We start from the raw sequence: 12,634 nt of genomic DNA on the forward strand, positions 1-12,634 counted from the left end.
AACGGATTAAAGGGAATGAGATGGGAGCTTGCCCTGAGGACAGGTTATCCCATCATTGCCTTGAACCATTGCTTGCACCTTACGTTGAAGAAGCTGGTACTAGTCAAGAGTGGAGACAGGATAAAGTTAGACCAGCAGTTACCTGCTCCGATCTGGCAATCCCTCGGTCCCTACCCCACTAACCTTTGCAAACACCCGCGCTGGGAGCCAGCCACAGCTTCCCACTCAACTGCTTGGCACGCACAGAGCTGCGTTTCGTCCCCACAGCGCTTTCCAAACATTCAGCGATGACTCTGCACCGCGGCCTGGCCAGACACTTGGGTGACTTTGGCAGCCACGTTCCCTGGGCTCAGCAGTGCAGGGCGCGGAGCCCAGCCTGCCCGGGGAGCCCCTGCACCCCACAGGGCATCGCACCGCGGTGCACCCGGCTCCCCGGACGCCGTGCAAAGCTCGCCCAGCAGAGCGAGCCGCCGCCCACGCGGCGGGTGGGACCGGGACGCACCTCCCAGCCCAGCCGGGGGCTCGCTGGTAGAGCCGGGGATCGTGCACCGCAGCCGGGGCGCCCTGTCCGGGTCCCCCCCACGGCAACTCCGGAGCGTGGTACCCGGGCTCTGGGGCCGGGACGAACCCAGACCCCGGCCCCTCCCCACTGAGGCCAGCCCCCTGCTCCTTCCCCGGGGCCCCAGCGAGCGCTGCTGGCCGCCCGCCGGGGCGGGCTCCCGGGCTCCCCAGCTCGCCCCCCCGGCCCCGACGGCCGCGCGATCTCACCGGCGCTTGCAGCCGCGGGTCCGCCTGGGGCTCAGCCCCCTTGTCTTGGCTGCATGTCTCCCCGCTCCCCGGGGTGCAGCTGCCACTTTCCTGCTACCCGGCTCTGGGTCCCAGGAGGTCAGGCTACCGGCTCCCCGGCCAGGCCGGGGCAGCTCTGCCCTGAACCGGCTGCTAACTGGACCGCAAACCATTCCCCCGCCCCCAGGAGCCGGTTCTGAGCCCTCCAGCACATGCCCCGCCCACACGACTGAGGCCCCGCCCACCACCACCACATGCCCCGCCCACAGACTTCTAACTCTGCTCCCTGTCAGTTCGGCACCTATATGGTTCTACCCGACCCTACCCTCCTACTCCGATTCCATTCCAGCCACCGGTCTCTGTCTCTGGGCCCCTGTTCCTACAGCCATCATCTCTTACCAGCAAAGATTCTGGTTCTTCTCCAGTGGACTTTGGCCCCTTCCCCTCGGGGAGCTCGTTGTCACTAGCCCTCAAAGACACTGGGCCTGGCTCCCTGCTCCCTGATACAAGAGTTATGCCAGTATAATGCCACTGAAGTCAATAGAAGGACCTCGGGGTAGAACCAGCGTAACAGCTTCATGTCTAGGGCGGAGCAGCCGCGGGAGAATTTGTGTCATGCTGGGAAGAGGGCATGGTGCACGGTAGGCTGGCGGGAGGAGGCCAAGGGCACAGTGTCAGACTCTGCAGGCCTCTCACCCTGTGACGATTTTGATAAGAGAAATTTCAGACAAAAAACTCCTGAGTGAGATTTAAGAAAATACGGCAGCACCCTAACAATGACACCACCCGCTGTTCCGGCAAGACTTTGCCCTTCTCTAGCTTCCATCATCTCAGGAGCTTGCTGTGCTCTACAAACCTCAATGAGTTCAGTGGGAGGCTTTAAAAATTACCTTAAAAATGAATCCCAAGTAAATGACACTTGGCAGCTCCGTGTGGCCTTCACTTTGGCTATTAACTCAACACACACACACACAAACCATTCCAAGAAGAAACCATCTCCAGGCCATTACTCAGGGAGCTCGTTTGGAGCTGGAGGCATTCCTAATCACAGAATCAGAGAATAATAAATGCAGAACAAGAGAAACTCCTTCCCATCTGTCCCTGTCTGATTTCTTGGGGAACGTCATAACGTCCCGCTCCCAACCTGAGCTCCCATCTAGCTAAAGGGAGCCAAGCCCTATGGTGTGAATTGGACCTGGAAGTTAGCCAGGATCAGCACACTGCAGAAGCTGTCCCCGTAACCAGTTCTTTAGAGAACGTATTTTCATATTTATGACATAGTCACAATATAATTTGCATGGATGTACTAGGAATTCTCATGGGCTTCCTTGGATTGTAACTACACAAAGCAAACACAATTGAGAGAAATATCTCTGCTCACTCCTGCAGGGGTCTCCTCCCCACTGCTCACTGTCCCTTTGTTAACTTAATTAAGCTGATTTGGCCCCTCTTCCCAACTCTGACTCTGATCAGAATGTCCACACAACTCTCGCGGCCATATCAGATGTGAATCTCATGGTGAGCCCAAGCTCCTGGGTGTCACCATATCGACCCCAAAACTGTTGTGTCAGTCCACTATCACCAGGGTCTTGGGCAAAGGTGTTCATTTTGTGCAAGACCATCATCCAGGGCTTGACTCTCCATTGCCTTTCTCCCTGTGTTGTCACCGATATCTGTGAAAGTGGATTTAAAATGTTACCATTCTGCTCTGGCAGTGGGGCATCAGACTCCCCAATATGTGCACTGTCCATGGAGTTACTCTGGATTTACACCAGTGCAACGGAGATCAGAATCTGACCTAAAGTCCACTTTGATGAAAACCCCTTTTGCATTATCAGAAAAAAACATTATTTCTTAACATCAAAGGTCGGCAGCATTTCACTGGGGCTGTTTCTAGAGATAGAACAATGATGGCTGCCAGTAGATTGGTTCTTCTGAGCAAAATTAAGGAACTTGTTGTATGACAACACTTCAAGTTCCTTCTTTAGTTATTGGAACTGACCTGGACTGCAATTAACATGCAAGGAAGAAGGAACAGAAACAGGCTATTCTATGTCTCTGAGAACCCCAGCATCTCTCCCTAACCATCTCTTTTGCTCTCTCCATTTCTGTCTCTCTAAATACAAGCGAGACAAGTTGGGTGAGGTAATGTCTTTTATTGGATGAACTTTTAGTGAAAGAGACAAGCCCCCTGCCTCTCTAAGTGTAACAGCTCTCTGTTAACAGCTCAAATAAATTGGTTAGTCTCTAAGGTGCCACAAGTCCTCCTTTTCTTTTTGCAAATACAGACTAACACGGCTGCTACTCTGAAAGCTCTCTCTCTTTGGGGTTCTTAGCAGCAGCTGATAGCACTGCCTATTATAAGGCTGCCTGACACTTCCCACTACAAAACCCTGTTTTCAGTTGCTTACAACTTTGCCAAACTTTAACTGGCCAGGCTGAAATTTTCCATTCTGGATGTCCGACTCTTTTTTTTTTTTTTTTTTTAAATTTCTGCCAAAACAGTTTGGCCATTTCTGAGAATGAGGCTGGCTAAGGGGAAAATGCTTGTTAAAAAATTCTGGTGAGTTTTTCTTTGAACGGCCCTCGCACCTCCATGCATTGGAGCAGGGACTTGAAATTTGGCAGGGGTAGATTTTGTGTCAGGGATGTCCCTTTTACCATCCCCATGAAAATCTGCCCAAATTTGGCCAAGCTATAAGCCTTGGAAAAACTGCAGTTTGTACATGCTTGGTAAAGCCGTCTTCAGTTTTAGCAACTAAAAGCTTGGAAGAGTCCATCCTCACTGAGCACACGCCATCCTCTCACAGCTCCCGGGGTGACCAGACTGTGTATGCACTATCCCCACAGAACATGGTTTCTAGAGCCCAGGGCAACAGGGGAGAAGCTGGTCTTTCCCTGTAATGGCTGCTGCCTGCTGGGGCAGGGCTGGGCACCAGTACTCAGAGCAGGGAACGTGTCTCCTCCGTGCTCTCAGTAACCACACTGAAGGCGCCCAGGCAGCATAGAGAGGAAACTGTCTGATTCGAATGCAGAGGGGACAAAAACCAGACTACTACAGGGAGGGAAAGGAGTGGATTGGGATGTGGAGTCTGGGGAGACTGGGACTGGAAGGGGGAGAGAAATTGGGACGAAAGCTGAGCAAAAAGGGTGGGGCTGGGAGCCAGGGGTGGGTTGGAAGGCTCGTACTAGCTGAGTAAAGAGACTGGGATGGGGACTCCAGTGGGGAAGGTGCAACTGGTTGGGCCAGGAGGTTGGGTGCTGGGGACTTGGAGCCAGTGAGGGAAAGGTGGGAGACTGGGATCGAGTTGTATGGGAGGGGATACACTGACCTTGGAGAAGGAGAAGGAGCTGGAGGGTGGGGGAAACTGGGACTGGCTGGACAAGAAGACTAGGACCAGGAACTAGTACAGGGGGAATGGGGCAGGCCGCAGGAGGCAGATCTGACAAGGAGTTGTGGGTCAGGGGAGAGAGCTGGGGCTGAGGCTCAGACAAGGAGTCATGGAATGGGGAGACTGGAGCAAAGAGCCAGGGAGGGAGGGCGGAGACTGAGCTTGGGTGAGGAGTCTGGGGGGGAGACTAGGACTGGGAGATGGGGCTGGGAGGGGAGAGATGGGTTGGACAAGGAACCAGGAGGGGTGAACTGGGTCGGGACTTGCTGGGCAAAGAGACTTGGATGAGAAGCCTAAGCCCGGGAGAAGACACAGGTTTGGGAGAGACACATGTTGGAGGGATGAGGCAGAAGGGATCAAGCCTGGGGGAATGGACAGAAGCATCTGTGTGCACGTGAGCACAATCAGCTCCAGAACCTGGAATGGAGCCCAAGATTCCAGAGTCCATTCCTCGGCTGTCAGCAAATATCTGTGAAAACCCCCTGGCAAAGTTTGTGGCTTATTCACCTCTAGTGCTGGTCCACCTAGAGGATACAGCCTACTACTGCTAACGGTTGCTCCATTACATCAAGGGGCAGAGGTCTGAGTGGCTGGAGCTAAAGGTTCCAACCCTCCCAATGATCCAGGCTGGTGTCGTTATGATGCTACATGATGGAATTTCTGAAGTGGTTTGGTTTGGTTTTGTTTGTTTGGTTGTTTGTTTTTTTTTTTTTTTTGCTTTGCTATTAGAAATCTACGACATTACTCCTGGTAACTCTGTTAAAAGAACAGTATTAAGGTGCCAAAGTCAAGCACTCACAAGTAAGGAAATGCTGGAATTCAGGTTGCCCATGCAACCTTACACACACGGGGCTGAAGTATCTGCATGACGATACAGCCTTTAATTACATGATCACATCCTATTTTTTGACAGAACCACTGTCTCATGTGGTGCACAACACGAACCTGCTTCAGGGTTTAATCAGGGCAGTGCAGTGAATGAGGCAGGGGTTTGAAGGAAGGGAAAGGCTGGTCTCATGGCTAAGGCAGATGACTGCTGCCTTGGAGAACTGGATTTTATCCCCGACTCTGCCCCAGAGTTGCTATGTGATTCTGGGTGACAGAACAACTTCCTGCAGTATCTTTGGGGTCCATTGTTTTAAGCGAATGGATGATGGCCAGTTGTGTTCTTCTCCATGGGGACGGGCTGCCACAGCTCCTCAGGAACTAAGCACTGTGGGTGGTGACTAAGGCAAATCAGCCAGGTTGTAACCCCCCCACCCACACACACACACCAGGGACTGCTTCTTGGGGATGCTTGCATATACTAGTTCAAACTGGATTCTCCAGACACCACTAGACAAAGAAATGACTTTTGGATAAATAGCCTGCGTGTAAACTGGCTCATGGCCTGCTTTCTGACCCAGCAAATGGACAGAACCTTCTGTCTAAAGGGAGTTCCAATCCTTGGAGAAGGGTTGGAAGGATTTTACCTACTAGTGCCCCATAAGACTGATGGGTGACCTCTGGTAAGATTTTTAGCATGCATGTAGATTCTTTTATTGTTTAATGTGTTTTCTCTGTAACACTTTTATCGTAATAATAATTGTGCTTGCCTAGAAGGAGCTGTGTGGTGACATAACTGCAGGCAGTTCACTGGGGCACTTGAATTTAATATGTAAATCTATTATCATGTTATTCAAATTACAATGCACTGACTAGGGTATGTGTGTGCCACTTGGCTCTTCTGGAAAGAATCACCACTGCTCAGCTGCATGTCATATCACCTATAGTGCTAATGGAGAGTCTTCTGTGGCTAAGGGAGCAGGAATCTGTGATGCTGGAGCAGAAGCAGCTGAGTTTTCTCCCCATAATTTCTGTAAAGCTCTAAATGATCGTGGTATGCAGCACAGTGACAGCTGTGACTTCATTCATAGCCCTCAGAGAGAAAGCGAAGCACTGACACGGGCCTGTTTGGGCAGCCTGGCTTGCTGGGGATAGCACAGTGAAGGCAGGGAGCTGTGCAGCCTTAAAATCTTTAGCCAGAAGGGAGAGAGAGACGTGGGTCTCTGCCCAAGAGAAGTGATGGATGGGAAACAGAAACCTTTAAATGGGTGCTCTCAAGGGACTGCAGAAGGGGAATGGAGTTATCCTGAAACTGTGATGCTTACTTAAACCAAGAATTTCCCAGGCGGTCACTAATTGTGTGTTCCTGATTTTCTCGGTGCACCACTTGAGACCCTGGCGTGTGATTTGCAAAAGTGCTGAGCACTCACAGCTGCACTGAAGTCAATGGGAGCTGGGCTTTGAACATACCCAGTGCTCTGCAATGCTAAATACGCCGCAAAATCAGATCCGAGGCCTTTGAATTTGGGCATCCAAAATTAGTGGAAACTTTTCACAATCTCTCTGTGCCTCAGTTCTCCATCTGGAAAAAGGGGGGTCACACCACCCCTTCATCTCATGTGACAATAAACTGGTATTTGTGAAGCACTCACACACTATAGTGATGAGCACCATAGAAAAGGTCTATGAGGAAATTAATAATTCCATCTTCAGAGCAGGGTTTGAATAGGGTGTGGTAGACAAGGGCTGGAGCACACACTGAACAATGACAATAAAATAAAATTTTGAACTGTTGCTCATTAACTGGCCTGGGCACTGAAGGAAGCAGAGGGCCTGTAGAAAAAAATAGCATGTCATCATATAATTAAAGACTGTATTGTATTGCATACGCACAAGGGGGGCGCAAATTAAGGTTGCACTGGCATCCTTAATTCTGGCATTTCCTAAATTTTGAGGGCTTGACTTTGCAAGCTTAATTTGTGTGTGTGTGAGATCTAATATAGACATTGGAGTTGTGGCATTCCAGCATCCTGAGCCTTTGAAGACCACCACACACTCCCCTTTTTACGATCAGGGTCTATATAAATCACACGCAGTTCTGGGCTTTGTTATACAAACATGTGTAGCTGACATCCCATTGCTATTTCCAGACTCCTCCATGTATTTCTAACTGGTAATTAGCCACACAAATTGGGGTCAGGTATTTGTGACACATCAGACATGTTGCAATGTGCTGGTTTGGATCCTGTAGTGTATAAATCCCCAGCCTCACCTCCTTCCTCCCAGTGGGTCCAGGGGATAAACCTGGTTCATGAGAGGAGAGGGGGTGAATTATGAATGGGCAGAGATAATAGGAAGAGATGGTGAGGAATAAAATCCCCAAAGGGAGAATGACACCAGACGGTAAGTGCAATGATTGATTTCTCTCCATCCCAGAAGCTGGGTCCAGGCCCACCTACCAACTTTCTTTATCTCACTGCACATTGTATCCCCGCTGTTGCCAGCTGGGACTTCACAGCTGTCACTGTACTGCACACCCCAACCCTTTGGAGTATCACAGCAGTGATATGGAAAGAACTCAGCTGCTTCTGCTCCAGCATCACAGATCCCTGCTACCTTAGCCACAGAAGACGCTCCATTAGCACTATAGGTGATATGACACACAACTGAGCAGTTGTGATTCTCTCCAGAAGAGGCACACATATACACTAGCAAGTACACTGTAATATGAATAACATGATAGTTGATTTACATATTAAATGGAAGTAAACTTTGTCTAAAGAATCCCAGTTTTATGAAAGGACCTCAGATCAGATCAAGTTTCATAAGCTAGTCTGGGCTTGCCCTCAAATCAAGGGCAGCATGAATTTAATATCCCATGCATCCTCTAACAGGGGGGCTGCATCCTGCATGGATAGGTCAATGAATTCCCTGACCTGTCTTTGCCAGCTCCAGCATCTATGCCCTGCTGGGTCTGCGAACAGGGCACTGGCCTCTGTTCTGTTAGTGACTCTCTGTGGAGGCTCAGCCCCGTCGTTTCACTCCGGTACCTTGGCTTCAGTAAGATGGGGATAATGATATTACTCACCTTAGAAAGTGCTCTGAGATCCTCTGATGGCAGGTGCTAAGTATTATTAGTACAATCCAGTGTTTTGTGGTCAAGCTTCCTCCAGAGGTTAGGTGAAGCTGCTAGGCCATGTTCTGGGATTTTAGCAGACTCCTAGCGGGTTGACGAGGTCCCCGGCAGACTTAGGGCACAATATTCACTTTTTAATCACAGGACATAAAAATATTCCTTTCCATCTGTTAATTTGCGCCCCCGTGGCTCCCCATCCCCTGGCGAGGCAGAGCGCAGAGAGTCTGGGTGAAGGAATCAGAAGAGCAACAAGAGAAGCACGCAACCCTGCGGAGGATGTCCTGAAACGGACAGAAATGCCACAGGAACTGCTCATAGACTGTTTTTTCTTGCTTAGCTGCACTGGAATGCCCAGCTGGCACCCTTCTCATCACTGGGGCAGTCACAGGGGTGGAAGAGGTGGGGACAAGGGGAGGTCACTCGTCTAAAGCACGAACTAGCTCTCAGTCTCTGGGGAGGAGAAAAGAGGAAATACCCCTCAACTTCCCCTCCCTGCTCTCCAAGCCATGACGCCTGCATTAGGCCATACAGCCCAGATGTTGCTCAGGTGCTGGGGGCTTGGGGTGGAGGGTTTTGGCTGTTTTTCTTCTCTGTCTGATATTTACATAGCAAACCGTGGTTGGAGCCTTCCTTCACCAGTATCCACAGGGACCAGTTCCACAGTTCCCCTGGTTAAAGGTAAGGTGAGTAGAGATGCTCAGACTTGGGGCTGCCGTACCAGCACAGGGGTGAAGGGCTGGACCTGGAAAAAGTGGTCCAGATCAGCATTTGTCAGTCCTTATAACATTCAGAGAGTCGGCAGGAGAAAGTTCAGAAGTTCTGATGGTGTCACTGCCATGAGGCGCTGTCTCCTGAAATGGCTTCCCATCCTAGTCTGTGCCTCCTTAGGATCTGCTCCCTGCTTGGAAATGGCTAAGGAGCATTTCCCGTAGCAGTATTGGAGCTGCTCCATGAGAGCCAGACTGGATCAGGCCCTTAATGAACTCTCAGCACCTCCTTCCTCCTCCTTGTTAGCAGGCAGCAGATCTGGGAAGTGTTTGCCCATTGCCAGCGTTCTCCATCCTCATTCCCTTCCTTAGAACAACAGGCAGAAAATTCTGACGGGCCACCTCTCTCCCATCTGAATTCCTCACTCTTCCTTTCAGACTGCTGAGTAGCAACCTGCTCGGTCTGCAGGGAATGGGCAAGGTCAGGATCCCGCTGGCGGGAAGACCCCTCTCAGAATATCCTGGTGGCCTTGCGAGTGTGGTTTTTCACCAGGAAGCGTAATTTGATGGATAAAGGACCTTCATTCTGAGTTACCTTGAGTAAAACCTGAAGGGGCAGCATCTCAGAGCAGGTGGCTAACTCAGTGCCATGGAGGCAGCAGCTGACGAGGAAGTGGTAGGAGGGGCAGCCACTGGAGGAGGGTATCTGAGTTCAGCAGAGTAGGAAGCTGCAAGTCAGAAAGGGTCATTTCCCCTCTGCCTATTGCTAGGGCCAGTGGGCCTCTCTTGGTTTTGGTTTTCTTTGGTACTGGCACGCTTCCCAGCCAGTCAAACGACCAAGCTTCTCACTCCATTCCCATCTCTTGGCTTCTTGCTCTGAAGGCAATTTTCATGTCTAGGCTTTAGAAAGCTAGAACCATGCCAGGCTGGGTGCTCAAACACTTGGAGCCAGAAGCAGCTTGTTTGCAGCCTGAGCTGCTGACAATCTATGTCTGTGCCCTTCGGCAGCACCGTCTGCGGCGTCATGCAGAAGGAAGATGATCTTTTAGCAGTAAAACCAGAATCGGAACCCTCTGCCCAGGGAGGCAGCACGGTCTGGTGCAGCCATACTCAGCCTGAGGCTGCAATCCACAAGTGGCTCTTGAACGTGTCTGCTGCAGCGCTTTGCCACACATGATCTTAAACCAGTGACTGATTTAATTATTAACCAATCAGGGTGCTTCTACTATGTTATTAATCAGTTGTAGCTGATAAAATAATACTTGGTCAGCCATTTTGCTGTGAGAATATATATATATATAGAGAGAGAGAGAGAGTAAATGAAATAATGAATTCACACTCCTGTGGCTCTTTTGGGTACTGTTGATCACTAATTTGGCTCCTGAGCCATTGAGGTCTGAGTGTCACTGGTCTAGTGTGTGGGACGCTGGCCGGGGGTGTGGAGCAGCTCTAGTGTAATACAATTTGCAGAAGCCAGAAGTGAGAGCACAACCTCCAGGACAGAGAAGTAGGGAGGGACACACACTTATTTTAGACTGGGGCTTGCTCAAAGTCATGATGCTGAGGGCTTTACTGGAAGCTTCCTAGGAGTCCTGAGAATGACACCTCATTTGCATATAAATTTGCATATTTCTTTTTTGTTTTAAATAAATAACTAGATGCCAGCAGGCGTTTCCTTGTATGTTCCTGTGCCTTGCTGGTGACCCAAATCGCTGACTGTTAGCACTCAACAGGAGCACAAAGCTGCAGGCTCATCCAGCAGTCCACAGGGAAAGTGGGGCTAAGAGGCTTTCAGGGCTCCAGTGTCCACATTTGCCCAGGGCAGACACGCTGGGCACATCTTTCCTAGGTGCACGATTATTTGGACCGAGTATCAGGGGCAGCTGTGTTAGTCTGTAGCCACAAAAACAACGAGGAGTCCGGTGGCACCTTAGAGACTAACAGATTTATTTGGGCATAAGCTTTTGTGGGTAAAAACCCCACTTCTTCAGATGCAAAAAAACCCCACTTCTTCAGATTATTTGGACCGTTATGATTGTGTCACTGATCTGACCCACTGAGAGCTAATATGATGCTGTTCAGGGAATGGGTGACCCTCGGTGGGTCAGCAACCTCCTCGGGAGCTTTTTAAGGTTCCTGTGTATTTACAAATCCTTTCTTCACCTTGTAATTTAAACCCATGTGTTTTTATGTTTCCAACCATGATTCCAATAAAAACAACCCTATCTCCTAGCTGCTAGACAGGCTGAGCTCTGTCTGAGGGAGAGAGAAGCCCATCTAACCTAGACTGCTTCACGGGGTTCCTGGTGTATGGTCTGGGAGCTGGCTTTTGCTTTCATTAGGATTTCTCTCTCTACCCCCACTCCGCCTTGTCGCTAAACTCTCTCCTGTGTGGGACATGAACCCAAGAGCAGCCACGCTCAAGTCATATTTTCAGCTTTACAGTGTTTGAGTGAGTTGGAATTAGGCCAGTTAACTGCAGCTGTAGGAGTTCTTAGACTAGCCCAGCCATCTCTTCCTGCCCTGGATGTTGGTAACAGAACTGGTCTCCAGCGAACAGGCAGGGGCAAGCCAGGGACTTTTAGCACAGTGGCAAAGAAGGGACCAAGTCAACATCAAAGATTTCCCCTCTGCCATGCTGAGCTCCAGGCTGTGGGTGCTGGGGCAGCTAGGGAGACAATTTTCCTGTTATTCTCACACATGGTTTTTGTAAATGCACCAAGATTAGAAAAGGGAACTGTCTGAGCCATGCTCCACATTAACCCCTTGGGCTGCTGGAGGAAATGGTGCAAACAGGAGAGCTGAAACATGGATGCCCCTCCCGTGTTCACCTGGCCAGGGGAACCCCACACCCTGGGGCAGGGCTCTGTGCACTGACAGGCAGGACTGTAAGAACTAAAGCAGCTAAAGGCACAAAGGGACAGAGATGCCGATTGGAAGCTCCTTGCAGCAAGGCCCACATTTTTGTTACGTGTGTGTCCAGCACCTGGTCCAGTGGGGCCCCGATCCCTGACGGGGGCCTCAAGGTGCTCCAGCAAGATGCACAGCCAATAACACCAAACAGACCACATCCTGGTCAGCTGCAGTGTGAGTGAACATTGCACTTGCAAACTGGAGCGTAACTTGGGGGAGGCAGCTGTGATGTGCTGGCTCTGTTGTAGGAGAGGGGGAGGAAGGGGAAGCAGAATGGCCCATGGCTGATTGCAGTTGCCCTAGTTTCCCTTTGCTCACGCGTGGAAGCAGGGCGCAAGAGCTACCAGGAGGCTGGTCCGAGGGGTGAGAGAGCCAGGGATAACCAGCAGCCCCACTCCACACCCAAAGCGTGGGAGAACTGCAGGGTCACGCCAGGGCTGCATGGAGCTTGGGCTGAAAGTTTCCCAGCCGCGCACTAGTGCCAGGGGAGCCCCAACAGTGGGAGTGTGAGCGTATAGGCCCCAGGCGTTTTAGCCATGGTGTGGTCTATCCCACCGCGGAGCCCACGCTGTGCTGGAAATGCTGACAGCTGCTTGGGCCCAACCTCCCAGATCCAACCACTGGACCATGCTGCCTCACACAGATTCCATTGGCCAAGAGTGAGTGAGCTCTGCTGATGAAGTGCCCAACCCTGTTCCCAGAGGAGCTTTTGCCACTGAATTCAGTGGAAGCAGGAGCAGATGTAGGGCCTGGTGTGAGAAACCCCTCTGCAACTGGGTGACAGCTCTGGCTCTTTGCTGAGAAGGAAGTTCATTTGCAGGGTGGGAACTTCCTTTTGTGAAATGCAAATTGCTCCACATCTTGGCTCTGATGTA

General features: G+C 50.8%; 1 protein-coding gene across 5 annotated transcripts in view; it reads right to left on the reverse strand.

Annotated features, from left to right (window-relative positions):
• Window positions 1–8,437, reverse strand: part of HCK (HCK proto-oncogene, Src family tyrosine kinase) — a 31,422-nt gene extending 22,985 nt beyond the window's left edge. For 2 of the 5 annotated variants that reach the window (XM_077831845.1, XM_077831849.1), the window contains exon 1: window positions 769–950. The gene's annotated coding sequence lies outside the window, so the exon portion shown is untranslated. Of the gene's footprint in view, window positions 1–183; window positions 204–768; window positions 951–8,091 lie in introns of those variants that run through there. The other 3 variants (XM_077831850.1, XM_077831846.1, XM_077831847.1) reach the window with 3 other exon arrangements.
• Between the last annotated feature and the right edge of the window lie 4,197 nt (window positions 8,438–12,634).

This window comes from Eretmochelys imbricata, chromosome 13 (genome assembly GCF_965152235.1).
Source record: "Eretmochelys imbricata isolate rEreImb1 chromosome 13, rEreImb1.hap1, whole genome shotgun sequence".
NCBI classification, from domain to species: Eukaryota; Metazoa; Chordata; order Testudines; family Cheloniidae; genus Eretmochelys; species Eretmochelys imbricata.